Raw genomic sequence first — 26221 nt, forward strand, 5'->3', positions numbered from 1 at the left:
AATCCGATGTGGCTTGGCCCGCAATCGGGGCCCTCCGATTGGCGGACTGGCCTCTATGTCTCCCGGCCTCCTTTCTTCCGCGCCGGCCCCAACTCCTGCGCCATGTGGCGTTGGGGCTGGCGCAGACAAGGGAAACACCGCGCATGCGCGGAAATCGTGCCTGTGGGACTGCGCGTCCGTGGGTTCGTGCCGGACCCACTGCGCATGCGCGCATCCCTGAGTGGCCGGATCAGCAGTCGGAACAGCGTGAACCACTCCAGTGCCGTGCTGGCCCCCTGTACGGGTCAGAATTGCTGATCCTGGGGCCAGCGTGACGCGTTTCCGACGGCGTCAACACTTAGCCTCAGGATCAGAGAATCACATGTCAGGTGTGAACTCATGTGCGGTATTCTTTTTTGTTTTTCAGATGATCTATCATCACTCTATTAGACAAGCAAATGAGCACCTTTGACTTGTGAAGTAAAATAAAAAAATATATTTAATTCGGAGCTTACATTTTTCCATAACATAATTTTGCCTATGAGAATGTGTGACGCATATCTAACGGCTATCTTTACGTTCTTTTATTCGTCCATGGACTCTGCCAGCATTTATTGCCCATCTCTAATTACCATTGAGTTAATCACATTGCTGTGGGTCTTGGGTCACATATAGGCCTTGGGGTATCCCGGTGATGGTGGAGAATCCTGCAGCTCGGGCATATTGGTGGGCTTGGTCCAGTTCAAAGTTGATTAAGTCTCTTGCCCGGGTATACAGGGCATCTGTGACCTCACGGATGCACTTGTGGGTTGTATCTTGGGAAATGCCGCACAGGTCCCCACTCAAGCCCTGGAATGAATCCGTTGCATGAAGGTTCAAGGATGTGGTGACCTTCATGGCCATCGGGAGCAGGTGTCCTCCTATTCCACTGGGTGCCATGTCGGTGAGGACATGACACAGGTGCCATACTATCTCTTTGTTGAGACGGAGTCTCCTGCAGTACATGCCGTCCATCAGCTCCTCGAAAGACCAACACCGCCTGCGCACCGTGGGCCATTGCTGATGTCCCCCTCTGGGTTCCTCTCAGCCTGAAGGGTGGTCAGGTCTTCAGGGTGTGCAGCAGACCCTTGTGCATGGAGTGCTGCCACCAGCTCGCGGTGACACTGCTGCCTTCTCCAGTTTCTGACCACCTGGGCTGCCACCAGCTCGCGGTGATGCTGCTGCCTTCTCCAGTTTCTGACCACCTGGGCTGCCACCAGCTCGCGGTGATGCTGCTGCCTTCTCCAGTTTCTGACCACCTGGGCTGCCACCAGCTCGCGGTGATGCTGCTGCCTTCTCCAGTTTCTGACCACCTGGGCTGCCACCAGCACCACGAGGGCATTGTCTGCGGACCAACAGCACAATCCATTTTGCTGCCTGTAAAGAATTGGAGAAGGAGAGAGACCAACAATCAGTTCAGGCTTCCACCCCATGACCCTCAAATTCCCCAAGCCTCTCCCATCAGAACGCCATCCAACAAGCCAGCAGTGCTGGAAACCATACTCTACGTACTCACCCCCAGCCACATCAGAAGCCCCTAGACCCCAGACATCAGCCGGGAATATTAGGGAAACCATGCATAGGTTACTTCCCCTGGTACACACACTCACACTTTGCAAGAATATCCCCAGTGCTGAAACCCAGCTCTTGAGCGTTTGATTGTTGTTTGCTGTCTCAGTGGTGCTGATGCTTACAGGGGTCAGGCAAACTGTTCAGGCTTCAAACTTTGATTGAAATATGATGCAATAACCATCGTCTGAGACATGGCGCGTGTACCCACGAGAAGCCACTTGAGAGCTTGAAGTGCCCTCATCACTAACAAGGCAAATTCCTTCTTAGCAATAGCCTTCAACTGTGAAGCTAGAGGCTGCTCACTGTCAAAGTATATAACCAAGTATATAATAAAGTATATAACAGCATATAACCAAGAACAGGACTCTGTCCTGGACGATTTTGGTAAGACAGAAAGGCAGCAGCTGTAGATTCCCCTGTTATGGGTCTCCACAATATTTAAAGATGACTTGAAGGCCTAATGGATGAAAAGGGTAGACCCTCGACCTGGAACGCTTCAGCACCCCAACCAAGCTCAACCCCCCTGAGCGGTCCCCCACCCCCCAGAGCACCGGATGTGCAATTCCAGTGCCCTTGAGCTGCATGCCCAAAAATGGAAATGGCTGCTCACCTCCTCAGTTCCCCTCAGCAGCCATTTTCCAGATTCATGTTTTTAAAAAGGAGACTAAACGTCGCCCGTGTGATTTCTTGCTGGCGAGCCGGTTAATTCCTGGGAGGCCGTTGCATTCAACTTCAGTCTCGTTAATGAGATTGAAATTAATGCAAATTAGGGTTAATGATATATGCACCATATTTGGGCGAGTTCTGGAACTCTCCATCGAGAGCCAGTCGGTTAAATAGCAAACTGATTCGCGCCTGTCGCCATTCTCATTTTTGGCCTTTTGCGCTATTTAATCGGCGCGCTCAGACCCGCGCCAGGTGCAACATGGTGGTTAAATTGCGGCCAGTATGTGAGATGTCCACACTTCAATAAGGGCATGCTCCCTGAGATATGCCACCACCAGCTGCAGTCATAACTGCAACCTGAAAGCAAGGCAAGGACCACATTGTCAGTGGCTGTGACGGTGTTATGTCCATGAATCTTGGTGCTTGGCACATTCAGGCTGCAGCTGGGGATATTTGCAACATCTCTCAGCTTGTCATTCAAACAAAGAACAAAAAAAAGTACAGCACAGCAACAGGCCCTTCGGCCCTCCAAGCCTGTGCCGACCATGCTGCCCATCTAAACTAAAACCTTCTACACTTCCTGGGTCCGTATCCCTCTATTCCCATCCTATTCATGTATTTGTCAAGAATTGTGGTCTTCTGCATGTTACACACCCTTGCCATTATGAGGACACAGCCCTTGCTCCCAGCTGTACAGAGACCGCCTGAGGAGGATCAGGAGGGGGAAGAGGAAGATAAAAGATGAAGCCAACTTCGACAGTTCCTTTGTGCTTCCTCTGCTCATGAAAAACTCATCCAACAGCGATGTAACCAGTAACTGTAACCTTGGTTCCCCAATCACCACAGTCCCCTCCCTAGCTTGCCTTCCCCCTGTCACTGACCAGCACAGTGTCCATTTGGCCACAATGCAAAAATAAATGTCGCAACCAAATAAACAGTCCAAATCAATTTAATAAATGCCATACTGCTTACAAATGTCAATAAATCACCCTTGCACAATCCCTTTATACCTGCCTCCCGCACACTTTCACCTGTCCTAGTGTATCTACTCAATGTTACCTCAGTGGCTGCAGCATGGTTGGTGGAAGATTGCTGACTTTCACTGGGGGTGACTGCAGATGGCCTTGCAGGATGATCTCAAAGAGCTTTGATGCAAGAATGCCTCGCACGGGTGACAGCAGTCTGGGCTGGCTTGCTGACAGTCAATAGCAAGGACACTGGCAGAGTGGGAGTGGTGGATGGATAAGAATGCTCTCATCTTGAAACAGGATAGAAAGCTCATGCTCCACTTGAGGCACCGCCACTCCTCAATCATGGATTTTCAATAAGTCTAGTAATCCAGTGGAGGTCAAATCACTAGGCTTTCCTGGTAGCCCCTTTGAGCAGTGGTGGTGGACGCCATGGACACAGCAGTCTGTACCCGCATGGCTTCCATGAGCCTGAGCATAACAACACTGAGTGCAAAGGCTTTTGTTTTAACTGCAATGAAGCTGAGATATCTGCTACCAACCTCTCCATCAGGTTTGAGTCCACTAATATGTTAATGGAGTTCCCCTCCTTGCTGGAAAGCATGGGCTCCAAGCTCTGGACAAAGCCCTGCGCTAAATTGGAGTCAGGTTCCTCTATGCTCCTTGATATTACACACGGGCTTTCTGTAAGTCTTCGCAGTGCACCCTGCATTTAATTGTGCATACCCATCAGCTTTCTCCTGTAACTCTTCCCATCGAAGTGTTCACCTGTCCTGTGGGAAAATCCATTTGCAACCTTGCCATTGAAGTACCTGGCACTCGCTCCAACCTTCCTTCCTGTCCTGACTGCAGGCCACTTGCACCTGGTGTCTCACTACATGCAAGTCCCACCTCTTTGCTATCCTCTAATGTTGTAAACTTTGGCAGCATCTGAGCTGGTGACTATGAAGATCAGATTGAGTTGTGCTGTTTCTTCATCATCACCATCTTCTTGAACTTACATTTGTTGCTCTTCTACTCCTAGGTGCCCAGGTTCTTCAGTATCTGAAAAGAGAAAGGCACAAGAGTCGGGATGTGGGGGTGGGCTGCGGGAAAATCTAAATTGCATGTTTACATCATCTACAGCTCGGAAATCTGAAGAGTTTGTGCATATGAGGGAGAAATTGGATACGGGAAGGATAAGTAGAAACAAGGATAGCATCATCTTTTATTTCAGCTTTACCATTGACCATGGCCTCAGTAATAGTTGCTCCAATGATGAAGAGCACGACCTCCTCCTTAGGGGTAAGGTACATGCAGCAATACCTGTCACTTGTCGGTTAGTACCTGCTGCCTGCAGCTCTGCATCACGTTGTCCTGCGAGAGAGAGGGAAATGTGTTAGTGAGTGTGCTGCTGTTTGAGTGATGCAGCTGTCACGGTTGAATAGCTGGCATTGTGTGCAAGCTGTTAAGTGTTTGTGTGAGGATAAGGTGAGACTATTGGTATGTGTTGTGGCCAATAGAAATTAATGGTGGATGGGTGATTTGGTATATTGAGCAGTGTGTAAGGCTAGTGATGTGGTCAATGGGGTTTAATAATGTATTTATCGGTCTTCACCTCTTTTATAAGATTATTGAACCTCTTGTGGCACTGCATTAAGGTTCCCGGATTTTCGCTCTTGCCATTTCCCTTAACAGCTATCTCATACCACTGCCTTCTGAGAATGTCTCAGGGCCTCCTGTACCCCAGGGCTACTCTCTTTCTATGTACCTGCTTCATTAAGGTCTAAATGCACTGCATAAAATTTATCATTCAGTCCTTCCTGTGTTGAGCTATTATTATGTCTTCAACAACTCACTAACTGTTCCAGTCACAATTCATCTCCCCCTTATGAGGTGTAGGTGAGTTTGAGGTAATCCAGGTTTATTTAAAGGCATGTTACCCTCTGTGATTTTGGGCCACTTGATGAAGTTGCAACCATTCAACAGCGTGGCTGGCACTGGCTGAACAGTGCAACCATGTTAACTAGCAGGCAGCAGGAAGTTGGCCTACTGCCTTCATTGGGAGCAATGGGTGGTGATTAATTCCACATCACAGTCCCCAGCCTCATTTCAAGGGCTATTGAATTTAGCACCGAAGGTCCTGCAAATGCTTAAATATTCTGTCAGAATTGTGACAGGTATGATGAGTCTGTTCAGGGTAATACTAAAAGTGCAGAATGTGACAACAGTCCAGAAAAAAAGCAGCCAGAATAGTTCATACGAAGCAATGCACTTAATAGTTTTAAGAGATTAATAAATTGTGTTCAGAAGTAACATGAGGCATCTCTGCCACCTGGTGTGGCAGAACTCAAACTGCAGCATTGAATCTTCGGACATCCAGACTCCCTCTTGTGGAAGAATATCATGGAAAAGTGCCATTTTTCCATTTGAAAAAAAAATCTCTGTGATTTATTAGTTTAATCTAGTTAGCTATGCATTCCACTTTAAAGAACATGGTTAGTAATGTACTCTGCAAAAGCTTATCGCAAATCTGTATTTCATCAAAAATCATCTTTGCTATAATTTTTGCCTGTCGACAGTATTATCCCTGCAATATTTAACATCAGTATTTAAGTACCATTTTTGGATGGCTTGCTTTTCTCTGTGGAAATGCAGTTTACTTTTATTCTGTGTTCCACTGTTCAATTTGCAGGAAAAGATAGTGTATTACTGTGATTCTATTTGTACCCCATTAGAAGATTTTACTCATTTTCTGTGGTGAGATTTTTATAGAAAAGCTTTCTGTGTGAGAATGGTAGATTGCAAACTATCGAAAAGCATGACAAACACGGAGAATTTTCAATTCCCCCTGCCCTCCTTCATACTGTTGTTTCCATCTAGAATGTAGGGCTCATCCGTGAGAAATTCCGGATGAAAAGATACATTGTGTACTAGAGGAAATATCAGGAGAAAAGTGGATTTTATGGCTGATTAATGAATCTACCCTACAGCATTGTCGACTGCAATTCGCAGCCTATGTCTGTCAGTGCAGAAACTTGCAGAGTAGTGTTGGAATGCGGTAATTGAGCATCCCATCAGTCAGAAGCTGGATACAATAACAAAACAACAAAGGTTTTAACTCCTGTAATTAACTGCCCATTTTCTGTTCCATCTGTACAGATCAGCAGAGTCCTTCATCTGAAGGGAAGAATATCAGCTCCTCAAAAAAGCTTTCGAAATTCACTTAAACTGCTGTGTAACTGACTTTGTTGCGTTTCTTTCAATTGGAAAACTACATAGCTCAGTGTCAAAATTAAATTGATTAATGTTTGGTTTTTTTTCTCTCTGTTAACTGGGTATCATCAAAAAAAAAATCTCGCTTATATCCAAGCAGGGAAATCGGACTGCAAACATCTTCGGAAAACCATTTTATATAAATGAAATGAAATTGCCATCCTTATAATAATCTGGAACAGGCACAGGATGCTAATAAAATCATAAAATGCACAAGCAACCTGAGAATACGTTTTATTTCCTAGCTGCGTTCAGTGAATTCTATCCTTACCGAAAATAAGTGAATCTTTATCAATCTCCTTTATCAATCCTTTAAAGTGTATTATACATCAGTCGACAGAAGCTGTGATTAACTTCATGAGTGAGAAAAACTGTAGAAGCATAAATGAAATAAAATCTCTGTTGTGTTCCTGGGTATATGGTTAATCCTATGAACACAAGAGCAAAAGAAAATAAATGGAGTTGCACCTATATTTAATATTTTAAAAGTGCTGCTGGTTTTGACTACTTGGAGAATTCAGTGACATTTAATCGGGTATTTCCATGTTATACCACTGTAATACTTTGAAAATATCAATATTCCAACTTATACCAGTTTGAAAGCCAATAATAAAGTCACTGTGAAAGATACATTCTGAAGATGGTAGCCTACTATCTGATAAATGCAGTTCACGTTTCACTGGAGTGAATTCTGAACTGCATTCATTAAATATCATACGAAGAATCCCAGCAGTTGCCATATATTACGAGTTTAAATGTTTTTTTTTGGGGGGGGGTAATATTCCACTATTGACAATTCAATAAAGGAGATTGATAAAGATTCACTTATTTTCGGTGAGGCTCGATTACATCTTGTTAAAGACCATATTCTCACTCCTGTGAAAGTCACATGAGACCTATTCAAATGGACTATAGACAGTCTTAGACTTTTGCTCATAAAATCCTGCCCCTTATCAGGGATAAAATCCGATTCACACAGAGCTAAAGACAGAGTTAAGCAGTCACAAGCATGAGGGACCTTTAGGATTTACAGGCAAGTATGATCATACTAGTAATGAATATGGCAGGGTTTAGGATGTGGACTGTGATGCACGAGACGTTTGACAGCGTTTGTTAAGATATATTTATTAGAGGAGTTGTCGTTGTTGAAATAATTTGTTTTTTTACAGTATGATATTTTCAAAATCCTATCCTGATGATATGAATTCTGCAGCCACATTCCGCAATCTCTGGAACACTGCCTGCACAAAGTTCACAGTGACCATGATCCTAAAGAATCCACAAAACGTTGCAAATTGTCTGTATATGGGAAAGTGACTAGCAGGGATAGAATTCACCACAAACCCTGTGGGAAAGGAAAGCAAACATTAAAATAAAATGTGTTCACGCTCTTGCTGATTACAAGATAAGTGTATATATCAATAATATAAATAAATGCATGTTTTTTTACTTTCAACCATGAACAATGTCGGGAAAGCGGCTATTGATTTGTTTTCTTTAAAATTGTGCCTCCAGAAAACATTTTTTAGTCCTTTGAAAGGGCCGGTTCTAACTGGCTGAGAATTGAGCAGCAGTGACTGGAAAATTACTGTGCTGTACTCGTTGCCTTGATCCTGCTGTCCTCCCATGAGCACCATCTTCCTGGCAGTTCCGAGCACTCCCCCCCCCCCCCCCACCCCCCACCCCCCACCCACGCCCCGCTCTGTTTCAGGCAGGAATCTTATTCCAGTATGTTACTCATTGTCCTATGAAATCAGAATTTAACATTGGTGTTTTTGTATACAATCATCAGTGCATAATTTGTTAAAATGATCTAACCACCAGTAAATTATGAGCTCAAATGGCATGTTTTGGCCATCAATTCCCTCCCCTTTTCTGCTGCCCTGATCTCTTCTGAAGGTATCCAAACTCACCTGATTCAGTGAGAATTGTTATCCTAAATGGTTTCTCTGTTTGACATTGCTGATGTACAGTGCTCAGGAATCAATTGCAAACAGAGATTACTTGGGACTAGGTCAGTCACTTTTAAGATGTTAATGGGTGTGCGTTTTCAGACTAGGGAATCAGATGAATTTATTATTGTTAATCTGATCTATTAAAATTGCCTCACAGGCGGGGTAGCATTTGCAAAGTATCTGCACCATCAGTGAGGCCTCAGCAGCAGTTATCTTATCACCAAATCATGGGACCAAGCACCTAGAATATTTTGCTAAATCTCTCACGGTGTGAGAGGCCCCACTAGTGGTGTGGCTATCTGAAAATGTCTTCCTTAATATCACACTATCTGCAACAATAATGTTTCTTCTGACTCAAAGGCACTGTGATTACCAACGCCAACCACGGCAGCACCAACCACGCCGGCGCCAATGGCGCCGATTCTCCGCTCTGCGGAGAACCGCGTCTCGGCATAGCCAGTCACGCGGATTCTCCGGCCCGGCCCTGGGCTGAGAGAATCCCACCCTGGGTTCTCCAAAAGTTTTGTCTTCTTTACAAAACATGCGACTGTTTAGTTATTTGGCAGCTTTTGATGAAACATAAACATTATTTTCTGTTTACAGGTCCCAGGTATTCACAGCAACAGACGTCATTTGAGATTGCAAGAAATGATAACATCTTGTCACTTTATTTCACACTAAGTTAGACTGTAAAACCGTCATGCTTCCTGCGTACATACTGAAAGATAGTTTCAGCTATTGGCACCTTTCCAAGATTAACAGATAATTGTTGAGAGAACGGCACCCACAATTTTAGATATTGTACTCATTGATACAACAGAAGCGGTTTGACCACTTTGAGCCTATTTAATATCTCAATACCAAAGTCCAAATGAGACCAGATCCTATAAATGCAAGCTAATTTGATATAAGATATAAGCAATGCACATAAAGAGAACTATAAACTGAAATTCATATTTATTTTAAAATTATACATGAAATAAATTTAGAGTTTAAAATTAGCCACAGTACTGGATTTTAAGGGCACATTAAATAAAAAATTAATGATTAAAATCAGCATTTCTACAGAATTCACAAATACCCCCAAAACAACATCTTACTTCAAGTTAGCAACACAAGAAGCACAATCAGCTGAAATTCAATCTCCAAGAAATGATGGGTTTGAGAAGGGTAGAAATCGAAGAACCCAAGCCTAATTCGTTTAAGATGCACCTTGGTGGATAGTGGATAGCACAATCGCTTCACAGCTCCAGGGTCCCAGGTTCGATTCCGGCTTGGGTCACTGTCTGTGCGGAGTCTGCACATCCTCCCCGTGTGTGTGTGGGTTTCCTCCGGGTACTCCAGTTTCCTCCCACAGTCCAAAGATGTGCAGGTTAGGTGGATTGGCCATGCTAAATTGCCCTTAGTGTCCAAAATTGCCCTTAGTGTTGGGTGGGGTTACTGGTTATGGGGATAGGGTGGAGGTGTTGACCTTGGGTAGGATGCTCTTTCCAAGAGCCGGTGCAGACTCGATGGGCTGAATGGCCTCCTTCTGCACTGTAAATTCTATGTAAATGGATCTTCCATAACTGCCCTATATGGCAGTGCTTTGTTTGAGAGTTTCCACATTACCGTGGACAGTTTCATCCGTCCCTCTCTCTCTTAGGATCTCTCGGAATGCGTGCTGCCTGAGAAAAGTACGGAAGCTCAGGAGTAAGCAATCAGTTACAGAGCAGAAGACGCGGAGAGGATTTTTGTCTGGCCCTTCCAGGGTTCTCTCTTTACCATGGGGGCAGCCAATCAAACCAGTGATTCTGGACAGGCACTGCTGAATCTCCCCTGCAGGCATGATGTAACCGCACATATCTGGGCAATGGAACATGGGTGGTGAAGGGGTCCACTCCACCACACTTACACTCGTGGAACTCCAGTGACTTCAAGACCTCAGTGTTTTTCCACAAAATGTGCTATCAAAGCAGATTTGCCACCATATAGATGTTAATCTAAAGGCATTGGATGGATTTTAAAAACAACTTGTCCACCGACACCAAATATTTTACAGTGACTGGAAGAATAATGGTGACCAGAAATACATAGGGCATAATTCCCCCAAAGGGAGACAAACAGCCGATGCCGGAGTGAATCCCGGAGTGTTTCACTCAGGCGTCGGAGACCGCTCCTCGCCCCCTAATCCCCCCCCCCCCGGGGGCGCGAGGAGCGGCGGTGCATGAATTCCGAGCGCCCGGCCTTGACGCTTGCGTCAAAGCGGCGCGCCGGGAATGACGCGGCCGGCGGCGCCGAAGTGATGTCAGCCGCGCATGCGCAGGTTGGCCGGTGCCAACTCGCACATGCGCGGTTGCCGTCTTCCCCTCCGCTGCCCCGCAAGACATGGCGGCTTGAGCTTGCGAGGCGGCGGAGGCAAAAGAATGCGTCTTTTAGAGACGCCGGCCCGACGATCAGTGGGCACCGATCGCGAGCCAGACATCTGCTGAGCACGCCCGTGGTGCTCGATCCTCCCTCCGCCCCCCACAGGCCCCACACTCACCGGTCGCTCTCTCTTCACGTCGGCAACGACCAGGTGTGGTTGGCGCCGGCGTGAACCGGTCGGGTTCGGCAGGCCGCTCGGCCCATCCGGGCCAGAGAATTGCCGGTCGCCGTGAGAAACAGGGAGCGGCGATTCTCTGAGCGGCCTGTCGCAAAACGCGACACGCCATTTGGGGGGGGGGGGTGGGAGAATCGCGGGGGGTGCCAGGGCGGCGTGGCGTGATTCGCCCGGCCCTCCGCGATTCTCCCACCCAGCGTGGAGCGTGGAGAATCGCGCCCATAGTGTGAGATGCTGGGGAAATTTGTTTGAACATGCAAGAGCTCGGACAACCAATGATTCTCACTGAAACAAGGCCACCTGAAATTCTCCACGTGTGGTGTAATTGAACATGATACAAGCCATTGGCAATCCGTTCAATTATTAAACGGAGATCGAATTGCCTGGCCTGCTCAAGCATTTGATTGTTTGGCAACCAATAAGCTTCTGTACTGAGTAATAGGATTGTTTGTCACTCTGATAGCAGTGTGGCTGCCTATCAGTTTAAAATAGAAATGAAAATGCTGGAAAAACTCAGCAGATCTGGTAGCATCTATGGAGAGAGAAAAACAGAGTTAACGTTTTGAGTCCAATAGGATTCTTCTTTGGAATCACCCTAATCCTGTTATGCTACAGCAACATGGGGCTGAACGCAGGTCACTGTATGTGTAAATTTAGCATCAAATCACGAGGATCATATCATGGTGTCCAATCCCTCAAATCCCCGTGTGTTTATACTTCAGCCAGAGCCAAGCACACATTTCCAACATTTCAGGACTGATATAACACCTGGAACCAACTTCAAGTGTTTGAAAAGTAGTCAATCATCAATAGTGTGAATCTGAACATCACAAGCACAGCCAGAATTACACTTTGTACCCATTAAATAACCCAGTCTCATAAGAAACTTGGTACCGAACATTGTACTGTGATATCTCTCGTTCCAGACAAATCCACGAGCTTGTTGAACTAAAGTGAAGTAGCATTTCTTTAGTGTGTTTCTTCATTCGCCTGAATTACAACAGCACCACAAGCTTCCTTCAACTAAACTAAGCTCTGTCATTTCTCACCTGGGCCAGTAGATGGAGTGCCATAACAGTCAGGGAAGCTTTTGGGAGAAAGGGAAAAGCAACGGTGTTTAATCACAATTGACTGATCTGTTCTCCAAACATGGCTGACAGGATTTCTTTTTAAATGGAGCCAAATCCAAGTAATGATGGTAGAGTGCAGTTGTAAATTCAAAAAACTGCGAAGAAAATATCAAAAACAAACCATACCGATGTAATATGTGGTGTGGATATTTTTGTACGTTACTTGTTGTATTGGCTTCAAACAGGATGAGTGTATTAAACCTACCCTTGGAGCAAAACTAGTTAGGTGGGCAGTTAAGTCCTCGGAAGTTAACCACAAAGGTCCTGTGGGTCTTAAACCACTCTTCTGAGCAAGGATTAAACAGACCAGGCTGGAAGCCTGAGGGGATCTGTAAATATTGGGATCTGAAGTCGGCATTGGGACCGAACTGCAATTGTAACCTGATGTTTGTGCAGAAGGTAATTGTGCCCTCCTCCCCCCACCACCACCACCACGACTGCCTCATGCTAATCTAGCAAAATGAGGAGTCAAGGACAGAAGAGGCCTAAAAAACAAAGTTAATTTGATTTTTTTAAACATACGTTGAGGGGCCATCGTTGCACAAGAAAAGCCTTGTCCTGCCCTGCTGCATAATTCCTCCTCCTTCTCAACCACTTATTTGACCTTTTGGATCCCCAGGAAAGATCTCCTGCTCCCCGACACTCTGCTCCTGCCAGCTGTCCCAATATCATTTCACCAGGCCTCTGGCCCTTTACACCATCCACTGACTCCTGCTCCGAGATAAAAATCACTTCAGTCACATCACTTCTTTCCACAGAATATTCTACAGGAAATCTACACAGAATAGACCTTTTGGGCATATGTTTGAATACGTCTGAAGTGATATTGAAGCTTTTAGCTGACCTTCAGCAATGTGAACATGGTACTACAAGCAGCAGTGGCAAAATATGATGACAGTTTTATTAGGAATAATACATTTATATCAAAAAACCTCATGAATTTACATGATTTTAAAATTTTAAGATCAAGTCACCTATCATAAACCACTATGTACGGTAATCATTACACCAGGTTAGATCTCTATCTGGTAGAGCAATAAAGCACCTTAATAAGGCAATCTAAAATATTCTCTAAAGGACTCTCATTTTACATCGGCCCAATTCAGTTCACTTTTTTGAACTTCGCAGTTTAAATGAGAGTCCTAAATTTATATATAATTAATTCTCAGTGCTGTCCTCATGTAGTTTAGAAACCTTCTTTCATTTACCATTATGCTTAATGTGCTAATACTCTTTCAATCGCCAGTAGAAGCAATTTCTTCATCACTAAGAAAAAAGAAATAGCAGATCCTGTCATAGACCATTACATGTGAAACATTTTTACTGAGAATTGACTTTGTGACTAACACAAATGTCAAAAATCTTCTTGTCTGCCACTGCTTCCTTCAGCCATAATTCATACCAGGTGACATACATGTTACAGATGTTAGACATAGTCTACAAGAATGAAATTCGTGCCAGGAAAATGTGAATGGCTGTGATAAAAATCAAGCATTACAGGATTAAGATCAGGCAAAATATTTTATGAAGAATGTGAGAGTCCAGCCAAATCTAGGGCAGCAACCCATTTATCTCCTGATAATTGTGTGAGATTAAATTTTCACAAGAATCACAAATGCTTTTCAATACAAAGGGTCGTGTAGCAAATGGGCTGTCAGGAAAAGCAGGTGATATTTATGGATGTATACGATAGAATATGTGTACAGTCAGTAGAATCCTACCAATGAGGACGCCATTGTGGTGAGTAATTATCCCTTATATCTGAATAAGCAAACAAATAATTGATGCTTGAGCAATGTGTATGCCATCGCCATATACACTTAAATCTTATTTGAAATTTTATAGCTGCATGCACTTCCTGACTATACAACTTAACTTTCTGTTGTCACATTTTGTTATAGTTTTTGTGTCAAGTTTTTCCACAATAAAATCCTTTATCCACATTTTTAGTGGTCTTTGCCAAAAATGTCTTCGGTCTAATTGCACAACCTGGTCCAGTGGCTTCCCACAAAAAATGATTTTTGCAAAGAGTTTAACTGGCATTTTTATGTTAGCTAAGCAACCAAAATATCTGAAATTCCTCATAAAAATTCAAAAAAATACATTATTATCAGTAATAATGATATTATCACTAATTATTCTATAAATACATATATATCATTAATATTGGTTAGATGTTGTCCATTTTAATCCCTTCATTAAAATTTTACCTGAAGCCTCAGCCTCTCCCAAAAACTCAGGCTTAGACTTGATCATTTTGCTCTGAGCTGGGATTTGGAGCTGGCTTTGAATTATGTAGTTTGAACATGTACAAACTTCCAACTTTCCTAATTTTCCCAAATTGCATGAATACTATTCAGTCAGACGTGCAAATGGAACACCTTTCTTCCCCTTTTACTACACTTTGCTCAGTACGTTTTCTTCAAATAATTTTGAAAATCAGAAAATTAAATTCAAGAGCAGTGCGGTCAAATTTATACATTTCCAAAGAAAGTGTTTATAACTACGCAGGAGCGGGGGTGAGAAAAAGGAAAATTCTGATTGCATATGTGTTACAGCTTTTGTTTTGTATTCTATAAACTTTAGAAAGTGTATTAAGCTGAGGGTATCACTGAATATGAGTAAGAGGTTATGAGGTTCAGAGGGGGATAGAGAGAGGGAGTAAATGAAGGTCTACAAGACAATATAGGAGTGAGGGGTGAAGGGAAGCAAAGGGTACTGGGGGAGGAGACAAATGAGAATTACCAAGGAGCAAATTTTTGCCACAATACCACATTTTTTTTCAGTCTGCTGCTATTAGATCCTTCCTCAGCCACCATCTGCCAGCCAAACAGTACGAAGAAAAATACAAAGTGAGGGGTTAAAAGAGATAAGTGAGCTAAGTGGAAGAGAAGAGAAGTTGAGAGAGTTGTCATTTTTCTGAGCTTCCATGTGTAATAGTAACAGGTACATAATATTTTGTAGGCATTGACAAACTAATTCAGCAATCATTTATCCTTGTTGTATAACTCTAATTCTATCTCGTTTTTATTATCCATCATGACCTGAATGCAGTTTCTTGACTACGTTATTGGTCCATGCCTGCCTTTGTCAACTAATGCATTGGGGGGTGGGGGGTGCCAATAGAAAGAACAAACTTGACTTCCGGTGGCGGCCACAGAGTGAGTGGTCGCACACAAGGCAGCTCTGGCTCAAAGGCATTGGTTTGACACTTTGTACCTGTTAGTGAGGTAACAGGAAAGTGGTTCAGAAGGTGTAGAGGGAGAGATTCTCCCCAAAATTGGTGTGTCTATTGGCATACTGTCCAGACCCGGCAAAAAACAGTCAAAGACCTGGCTAAGGAATTGGAGGGGACCTGTGGCGCAGAAACAATTAAGAAAATGGCAGAGGGGGAAGGATCGTGCCAGTGGGAAAAACTCGTAGAACAGTTGATGTTCACCGCCAAGGCGGTGTTGTATCAAAGGCAGACCCGGTTTGGGTTGCTGTACTTGCCAAAACTGTGGGTCACGTTTGAAGGCCGTGAGTACCATTTTGAAATGCCAGAAGAGGTAAATGAGAACCATAAGCTGGGGAGAACTGAGTGTTGATCTGAGATGGAGGAGCTGCAACTGTAAAGGTTGGAGGTTATGGCCAGAGTGTGTGTGTGGAGGGGGGGTTTGTTTCTTTTGTTTGTTGATGTTAATGAACTTTGGGGAGTTCTAAGTTTGAAAGTTTGTATGGGGTAGCTAGCCTCCCTCCCGCCCCTCCCCCACCATCTGTGGTGTTTTTCATTTGGAGGGAATGGGTTATGCCTTTGGTTGTTTTTTATCTACGGGTGGGGAGGAGTGAAGGGGTGGCCTTCGAGCGAGAGCTGCCACATTGGCTGGTAATGCTGGTGAATGGAGGTGAGGTGGGGGAGGAGGCCCGAGAGGTGGCCAGGTGCACGAAGGGGGAGATGGGGGGAGGGGCAAGGGGGGATTGTGACATGGCAGTGTTGGAGAATAAGCGTGGTCCTGGGCGGAGAGGGGGGCCATCTTGAACGGGCCCAATTTAGTATAGTGTGAGGGTAAATTCAACCTCCTTTTGCGCGAGGATGAGCTTGATTCAGTTCAAGGTAGAGCATAGGGTACATATGATGCAGGCGAGGATGAATGTGTTTTTTCAAGGGGTGGCCGACGAGTACGAGAAGTGTGGGCACGGGCCGCGAATCATACGCATATGTTCTGGGGTTGTGAGAAGTTGGAGAGGTACTGGGAAGTGGTGTTTGGGACATTGTCTAAAGTTGTGGGGGTCGAGGTCAGGCTGGAAGCAAAGGGGGCGATTTTTGCAGTATCGGAATAGCTGGAGTTATGTTGTAGCCTTCCCTTCTCTAATTGCCCGACGAAGGAACTTGCTGAATTGGAGGGCGGATACGTCTCCGGGGCTGGTGGTCTGGCTGGGGGATCTGTACAACTTCCTCAAGTTGGAAAAAAAATCAAATTTGAGTTGAGGGGGACGGAGGAGGGCTTAGAGACGCAGCAGGTGTTGTTCATGGCAACGTTTGAGGAACTGTTCGTTGTGGGGGATGGGGAGGCGGGAGGATAGGGGTATAAAGGGGAAAGATTGTACACACTGTGGATTGTGAGGTTGTTAAGTGTGTTGTTGCATTTGTTACTGTTTTTGCACATGTTTGCAATAAAATACACTTAAAAAAGAACAAACTTGTATTGATATAAAAGCAAATGACTGCGGATGCTGGAAACTAAAACACAAGTAGAAAATGCTGGACAATCTCAGCAGGTCTGACGGCAGCTGCTGTATTCTCCAGCGCCGGTTTTCGGGTGGGGGCGGGGATCACGCCATGCCGGTCGGGGGCCGTTGGCAGCAGCCCCTTCGGCAATTCTCTGGGCCCCGATGGGCTGAGCTGCCATTGGTTTCTGGCCAGTCTTGCCAGGGTAGATTAGACATGGTTCCACATGGCGGGACTTGGCAGTTAAGTTGGCTGGGGGGGTCTTCGGGGGGGGGGGGGGGGGGGGGGGTGGTGGGCTCCGACCCCGGTGGGGGGGCTCACAGTGGCCTGGCCGGCGATTGGGGCCCACCGATTTGCGGGCGGGCCAGTGCTGTGGGGGCACTCCTTCCTTCCACGCAGGCCCCTGTAGGGCTCCACCATGGCCGGCGCAGATAACACACCCCCTGCGCATCAGAATACGCCAGCCGGTCTGAGAATGCGCTGAACCACGCTGGGCAGTCTGCGCATGCGCTAACTCGTGGAATCCCTTCAGCGCCGGCTGGTGGAGCGCCAACCCCTCCGTTGCTGACCTAGCACTCGGAACTGCGGAGAATTCCGCAAATTCTGATCGGCCCAATGCCGCAGTGGTTTGTGCCGTTTTGTACGCCAGTATCGGGCCAACGCACCGATTTGGGAGAATCCCGCCGAACATCTTTTGTATTGGCAGGATGTCCCAGAACATTCCATAGCCAATGACTTCTTCTGAAGTAGAGCGCTAGTTAGTACTGGTCTCCACAAATTGTGGGGGGGGGGGGGTCTCCCAGGGGACCAGGCTGGGTTCTGGGGAAGTACCCTGGTACCTCTGATGCCACCATGCCAGGGTGACCAAATGGCACTGCCAGCGTGCCAGGTTGACAGCCTCTGGGTGCCATTTTGCCTGCGCTGGGAATCGGGCCTGAGGGTGCACTGCCCATATTAGGTGGGCTGTGGGGGCTTGATGACCCCCTTATAGGTGAGATGGGGCTTTGGGGTGGTCGGGTTGGGGGAATCCCAGATCAGTTCCTGCACTGACGAGCCAGGAAACACCCGACGAAACACGCTCGACACGAGACTCTGTTTCACTTCCGTTAAATCGCGCCCTGTAACATTGACAACCTCTGACAATGTCGCCCTGATGTAAGGTTACTAATCCCGATGAAGGAGGTGGCACAATTCACCACCTTTTTGGATTGGAGTGACCTCAAGCATTGCGGCTGTCTGAGACGGGGAAAAGACAAACAGCAGTCGATAGGGCCTTCTGTAGAGGGCCTCCTTGTTGTTTGGAGAGCTTCAAGTTTCATTATGCAGTCAGATTGCAGTCCTAACCACAGCCCATAATGGGTGGCCAAATCCTCTGCCACTCTGAATGGATCAATCAGCTTACCTACAAACCTCCAAAATCAACCACAGTTTTCCCAAAAACCTCTCCAAACCAGCAATCACTCAGAAGCACCTCACCTACAACTTAAATACAACAACTTTTAAATAATTCTGAAGTAGAGAAGGGTTTGGGGGGGCTCCTCAGGCAGCTGTGCACATTTTCACTGGGGAATGGTTAGAACAAGCATTCAACTGATCCACACAGTTCAAGTTTAAAAAACATGTGTCGAATCAGCAGGAGTATCTGACTGCAGCAAGAATCCAATCACTCCTGATGCCATGACTCATGGATGGTACACCGGCACTCACATTCTTCCCAGCATGGGCCCGGACAATATTCCGACAATAGTACTGAAGACTTGTGCTCTGTAACTTGCTGCGCCCCTAGCCAAGCCGTTCCAGTACGGTTATAACACTAGCATGTACTCAATAATATGGAAAATTACCCAGGTGCACCCTGCACACAAAAAAACAAGACAAATGCAACTCGGTCAATTACCACCCTATCAGTCCACTCACGATAATTAGTAAAATGATGGACAGCGGTATTAAACAGCACTTACTCAGCAGTAACTTGCTCACTGAAGCTCATTTGGGTTCCTCCAGGGTCACTCAGCTCCTGACCTCATTACAGCCTTGGTTCAAACATGGACAAAAATGCTGAACCCCAATGGTGAGATGAGAGTGAGATGAGAGTGTCTGCCCTGACATCAAGGCAGCATTTGACCAAGTATGGCATAAAGGGGCATAATAGGAATACTATGGGCAGATCCACAAGAGATGAAAGACCATAGGACCATAAGACATAGGAGCAGAATTAGGCCACTCGGTTCATCGAGTCTGCTCTGCCATTCAATCATGGCTGAGAGGTCCTAAATGAATATTTCTCATCAGTATTTATTGTTGAGAAAGGCAACAATGTTAGGGAAATTGGGGAAATAAAAAGTGATGTCTTGAGGAGTGTAGATATTACAGAGAAGGAGTTGCTGGAGGTATTAAAGCGCATCAAGGTAGGCAAATCACCAGGACCTGATGAAATGAACCCCAGGACATTGTGGGAGGCTACGGAGGAAATTGCCGGCCCCCTGGCTGAGATATTTAAATCATCCGCAGGAGAGGTGCCTGAAGATTAGAGGGTAACAAATGTTGTGTCCTTGTTTAAGAAGGGCTGTAGGAATAAGCCTGGGAACTAGCGACCGGTGAGTCTTACTTCTGTAGTGGGTAAGTTGTTCGAAGGTATTCTGAGGGACAGGATCTACAGGCATTTAGACAGGCAAGAGCTAATTAGGGAAAGTCAGAATGTCTTTGTAAGGGGAAAGTCATGTCTCACCAATTTGATTGAGTTCTTTGAAGGGGTAACCAAGATGGTAGATGAGGGCAGTACGGTCGACGTTCTCTACATGGACTTTAGCAAGACCTTGACAAGGTACCGCATGGTAGGTTGTTGCAAAAGATTAAATTGCACGGAATCCAGGGCAAGGTAGCCAATTGGATACAAAATTGGCTTGGCGACCGAAGTCAAAGGGTGGTTGTGGAGGGTTGTTTTTCAAACTGGAGGCCTGTGACCAGCGGTATGCCTCAGGGATCGGTGCTGGGTCCACTGTTATTTGTGATATATATAAATGATTTGGATGAGAATGTAGGAGGCATGGTTAGTAAGTTTTCAGATGACAACAAGATTGGTGGCATAGTGGATAGTGAAGAAGGTTACATAAGATTGCAACAGGATCTTGACCAATTGGGCTGATGAATGGCAGATGGAGTTTAATTTGGATAAATGTGAGATGATGCATTTTGGTAGATCAAATCAGGGCAGGACCTATTTGGTTAATGGTAGGGAGGTGGGGACAGTTATAGAATAAAGAGATCAGGAATACAGGTTCATCGCTCCTTGAAGGTGGAGTCGCAGGTGGACAGGGTGGTGAAGAAGGCATTCAGCATGCTAGGTTTTATTGGTCAGAATATTCAATCCAGGAGTTGGAACGTCTTGTTGAAGTTGTACAAGACATTAGTAAGACCATACATGGAATATTGTGTTCAGTTCTGGCCACCCTATTATGGGAAGGATATTGTTAAACTGGAAAGAATGCAGAAGAGATTTACGAGGATGCTACCAGGACTTGATGGTCTGAGTTATAAGCAGAGGCCGGATAGGCGGGGACTTTTTCCCCTGGAGCGTAGGAGGCTTAGGTGTGATCTTATAGAGGTCTATAAAATAATGAGCAGCATCGATAAGGTAGATAGTCAACATCTTTTCCCAAAGGTAGAGGAGTCTAGAACTAGAGGGCATAGGTTTAAGGTGAGAGGAGAGAGATACAAGAGAGACCAGGGGGGTAATTTCTTCTCACAGAGGATGGTGAGCATCTGGAATGGGCTGCCAGATGCAGTGATAGAGGTGGGTACAATTTTGTCCTTTAAAAGGCAGTGAGACAGTTACATGGGCAGGGTGGGTATAGAGGGATATGGGCCAAATGCAGGCAAGTGGGACTAGATAGAAACTGGGTGACATGGACCAGCTGGGCCCAAGGGCCTGTGTCTATGTTGTAAACATCTATGACTCTATGAATCAGGGGGAAACTCTCCACTGGTTGGAATCATGACTTATACAAAGGAAGATGGTTGCGGTGGTTGGAGGTCAATCATCTCAGCCTTGGGTTATCACTGCAGGAGTTCCTTTAGCGAGTGTCACAGGCCCAACCAACTTCAACTGCATCATCAATGCCCTTCCTTCTATAATATGGCCAGAAGTAGGGATGTTCGCTCCTGCTTGCACAATGTTCAGCATCATTCACAACTCTTCAGATACTGAAGCAGTCCATGTCCAAATTCAGCAGGTCCTGGACAATATCCAAGATTGGGCTGACAAGTGTCAAGTAACATTTGTGCCACACAGGGGGCAGGCAATGGCCATCTCCGACAAGAGAGGATCAAACCATCGCCCCTTGACGTTCAATGGCATTACCATCACTGTATCACCCACTAACAACATCCCTGGAGTTACCATTGACCAGAAACTGAACTGGACCAGCCTTATGTGGCTACAAGAGCAGGTCAGAGGCTATGGGCATGATCTAATGGAAATAAAATTAAGCAGAGTCCCGTGTCGAGCGCGTTTAGCCGGGTGTTTCCCGGCACCGGCAGTACCGTGAATGACCCTGCTATCGATCGGGACTCTGCTTCATTTTGGAGGCTCAGCGCGGGACGCTCCACTGAGGCTGCACTCAGTCAAGAGATTTTTAATTGCCACCCCTACCTCAAGACCCCCCATCATGGCCTCTGACCCCCACAATGCCCCAACTCACCTATAAAGGGGGGTCATCATGCCCACCCCCCACCCCCGCACTCCACGTCATATGGGCAGGGCACCCCCAGGCCTATCCACAGTGCAGGCAAAATGCCACCCAGGCACCGCAATTGGAAAAAATGAATTGGGTACTCTAAATTTCAAAAAAAATCTCATGAAGCATAGCAAGACGGGTAAATCTCATGCGTGGCCTCTAGCGAGATTTACTGGCCTCGTCGTATCCCGAGTCAGGCACGGTCATTAGATTTCGCCCAGGTGTCCCACAGCAAGTATCTCATTCCTGACTTCCCAAAGCCTGCCCACAATCTACAAGGCACAAGTCAGGAGTGTGATGGAATATTCCCCACTTGCCTGGATGAATGCAGTTCCAACAAGACTCAAGAAGCTTGACACCATTGAGGACAAAGCAACACGCTTATTTGGTATACCACCCACAAACATTCATTCCCTCCAAAACTGGCATACAATAGCAGCAGTGTGCACCATCTACAAGATGCGCTGCAGGAACCCACCAAGGCTTCTTAGGCAGCACCATCCAAACACTTGACTACTACCATCCAGAAGGACAAGGACAGCAGATACATGGAAATGCCATCACCTGCAAGCTCCCCTCCAAGTCACTCACCATCCGGACTTGGACATATATCACCATTCCTTCACTGTCACTGCGTCAAAATCCTGGAACTTACTCCCCAACAGCATTATAGGTGTACCTACATAACATGCACTGTAGCAGTTCAAGAAAGAAGCTCACTACCACCTTCTCAAGAGCAATTAGGGATGGGCAATAAATGCTGGCCATGCCAGCGATGCCTATACCCCATAATTTTTATTTTAAATGGGGCACCGCACAGTCAGTGTTGGAAGTGGCTTGCAGATGTTATTCTTTTTACGCGTAACATAACTGAGTTTGGGACCAATTTGTCTTCAAGACATTGGCTGAGGGATAATTGTTGGCCGGGACACTAGAAATACTCTCCAACTCTTCCTCAAATAATGCCAGTGGGATCTTTTCATCGGCCTGTACAGGCAGGTGAAGTCTTGCCTCATCTTAAAGGCAGTTATTTCTGGCATTGCATGACTGATATTATTAAATTCTGCCTAAACTTTCTGCCCAAATCCTGGAGCAGAACCTGAGTTCATAACTCTCTCCTTCAAATAAGTGAGTGCTACTGAGCCAAGCTGAAACTTTAACGCAACTTTAAGAGTGTTTATTTCATGGTCTCCAACCACCAGATAATATTCACTAAATATGACTTGCGGTGAAGTATTCTTAATCCTTCTCTCTGGGCACATCAATCCATGTCAACAATTTCAGCTGGAACAGCTTTTTGTAAAACCATCATTGAGTGCATAAATCATATACTACAGAGCAAATATTGTCAACATATTCCAACAAACCCAGCAAAAATGTTAAATAGAAGGAGCCTCTGAGAAGTTTTGCAATTTTAAAACTCCATGTTATGGTTGTGACATAAACGAAAGAAAAAGCATGTTGGTTAGTTGTTTAGTCCAATGTGACCTACAACAAGTCGATTGCATTAATTTTGCATTAATCAGAAAGGCCAACCCACTGAATAAACATTAGATACAACAGCTGCCTGCCATGTATCCTCTACTTCTTACAATATCTTAAAACTGTGAACCATCTGTTTGTAGTTACAGAAAAATCCTACAATGCGACGTAAAATGAACTCGCACATAAATAGAATGTATTTTGAAAGCTGGCGTGTGTTATATTTGAAGCATATTGAATTTTCCAATTGCATCCTTCCTAATTTTAATATTCATTTAAACTCTTACCCTTAATTTACTCTCTATTCCCTCTGTAGTTTTTTGTTTTCTTTGATCAGCACACTGAACATATGCCTCCTCATTCAATGTTCTTGCTCTGTCACGGTCAAAACCACGGACCGTGGCTTTTTCGGATCTAGTCCCATTGCTGATGATGGTCATGTTTGTTTCAGCTTTGTTCTCTGTGGTCTACTAACAGCTTTCTTTCCATTCCCATCTGTGATTTAATCCCTGTGTGGTGTTGTGCTTCCCTATGGTCTAATCCTATTCTTTGTGAGTGTTGTTCTGTGATCTAGTTCCAGTTTCGTTTTTCTACATTCTGGACCCATCTCTGACTACTCCGGTTTCAAAACTGTCACCATTTGAATAATTTCTAAGATTGTATTTTATTTTGATAAAAGTAGGTTTCATTTAAGGCTGAAATTATATGGCAGGTGCTTTTTCCAATGAAAGTGAGAGATGGGGAGGGGGGTTACTGGAAGTTGGCAGGAGATTAGGGAGATGTCTTTCAATCAACCTCAACAGAAGATTAGCAGAATCCCCATAAGTATATCCTGGGGTTTCTGTTGATCTTCAGCCAAAGATACGACGACTAGTCAGGGAAATCACTGAATACATGTCTAGCATGTTACTCATAGTGAATGGGGTGAAAAGTAAAGAATGGATGTCCAGGTGCCAATATATGTTGGACAGTACAGGAATTCACGATTCGGAACACATTACAAATTGCTATGTCTGTCCCAAAATGTTTTCAAATGGTAATACGTCGGGTTGGCAATAGGAACTTTAGAGTCCAATGCCTTTTAAACAGAGGTAAACAGAACACCATCATCAATACAAGGTCAGTATCTTTCTTTGCAGGGCATGGAACCCGTAATCATAACAAATCTCCAAACTGGTATCTAACTAGAGTGAGCGACCAGATCTAAGACCAGTGGGGGAACTGGAAAATAAGGTTAGCCCCTTGCTAATCAAAGATTGGGACTGCCTGCTCAGGGAATTGGCACAGATACAATTCTGGAGAAAAAGAGTGAGTGTTCAAGGTGGCTACAACAGTGGACATTTGTAAGAGTTCAAATTAAATGAAACTAGACCAGTTCACTCATACATGTAATTGTGCAATTTGGCCTCATAAATCCTGCAAGTCCAGTTTGATGGTCATGGTTGCACAAGCTCAAATTGGAGATCCTGTGCCGAATCACCCTGCTGGTGTCATTGGCACTGCCAGGCAGGTACATCCACGGGATTGACCTGAACCGCCCCAAGGTTCATGCCCATGAACCATGAGCACCTCATTTTAATGGATTGAAATAAATTTTAACATCATTAGCCAATGCCCACCATATGATTTTCCCCTCGCTGAATATTCAAACATGTCAGCAGAGTTTACAACAGGGTTTGAAAGATAAAAGGGCTGGATTCCCCACCGTGGGGATTCTCCATTGCGCCTGCAGTGCACTCATGCCTTGGGATTTCCCGACGGAAAGCCTCATTAGGTGGCTGGCAGGACGGAGAATCCCACTGCCGGCGGGCTCACGCCACACCAGAAAACTGGTGCGGTGGGGCAGGGAATCCCGCCCAAGAATCAGTCAAAGGGATTCATCCGGGAGCACAAAGCTTAATTATAGCACCCTCGGGGAGAAAGAGATGCCCGTGAAGTGCCCCGGCACTGCCCCCTGGTGCTACTACTCCCTGACACTGCCATATTGGCACAGTGCCAACCTGGCAGTGCCAACCTGTGTAAAAGACCACGGGCTGGATTCCCGGCCCCGCGCGCCACATTTCTATTTCACCCTGCCAGCAGGATGCTCCGTTACGCCGGCCGGTCAATGGGGTTTCCCATTCTGGGGCAGCCCCATGCCGTCAGGAAACCCCCAGACTGCCGGTAAAACGGAGCAACCCGCCGGCGGAGGATCCAGCCCCACAGTTTTCATGACCAGCCAGTAGTTCCAGAAACGGAGAATCCAGCGCTAGAATTCCCATGAATATCCCAGAAATTGTTGGATGTGCACTCTGTACGTGGGAGGGTTGATGGAAGATCCACCAACGGCTTTGCCTTACCAGAATGTAAAAAGCCAGAGTGTAATTGGAGTGAAACTCAGTTGGCCCCTTCTAACCCCAGTTGGAAATGGAGCTTTCTGCCTTCTTCAGCCCCAGGAACTTTGGGGCCTTTCCGACTAATTTGAACCATGATTAAAATTACATCTTTACTCTGAATAGCATGCCTGATGTTCACTACACGACAATAGTAGTAAGGAACAGGAGATTATTGAACCTATCCAGCTTTTTTAAGGGAACACAATTGCACTCAGGCTGATTTAACCAAAAGTTGGTTTTGGGCTGACAACTACTTACTGCACAGAGCGAAAATCTATCCAAATATCCAATTCATATTTGAAACAGAAAAACACAAATAACAGTGTGAGTATTATTTTTTTATTGCTGATGAGGGTAAAATTATTTCGTGAAACAAAATTAGCCCCTAACTAGTGGATGAATTCAAATGTTCCAAGTTGAAAATAAGGTCAGGTTCAGAATTGTAAGAGCTGTTACCCCTCATCAGCCACAAACTAATACAATTAAATCTGTTAGAGGCTAATATTTATTTCCTTTTCGCCATATAACAAGATTGGAAAATCTAAATTATGTAATACAAAAAAAAGATCAGCACAGATTTTAAAAATTAATGGACAATAACATCGACTGGATTGCAATGTTCGAGTCACATGGTTAGTTAATAAAGATTTAATGCAGCCAGGTTATTCAATAGTCTTGAAATACTGTCCGAGTAGACTTATGAGCAGAGATGTTGCATCTTTAAAGATGACATTAATATAAACAAATACTCTGATGTATGGAAGTTATCTTCAAA

At 45.2% G+C, this 26221-nt stretch overlaps 1 long non-coding RNA gene across 1 annotated transcript; it reads right to left on the reverse strand.

Moving 5' to 3' along the window:
- Positions 1–1292: 1292 nt before the first annotated feature.
- Positions 1293–23551, reverse strand: LOC119966056. The gene is made up of 4 exons (XR_005460664.1): positions 23359–23551; positions 4447–4580; positions 4226–4268; positions 1293–1395 (listed from the first exon to the last, which is right to left on the reverse strand). It is a non-coding gene; the product is annotated as an uncharacterized LOC119966056 (long non-coding RNA).
- Positions 23552–26221: the final 2670 nt, after the last annotated feature.

Source organism: Scyliorhinus canicula, chromosome 5 (genome assembly GCF_902713615.1).
Source record: "Scyliorhinus canicula chromosome 5, sScyCan1.1, whole genome shotgun sequence".
Lineage (NCBI taxonomy): Eukaryota > Metazoa > Chordata > Chondrichthyes > Carcharhiniformes > Scyliorhinidae > Scyliorhinus > Scyliorhinus canicula.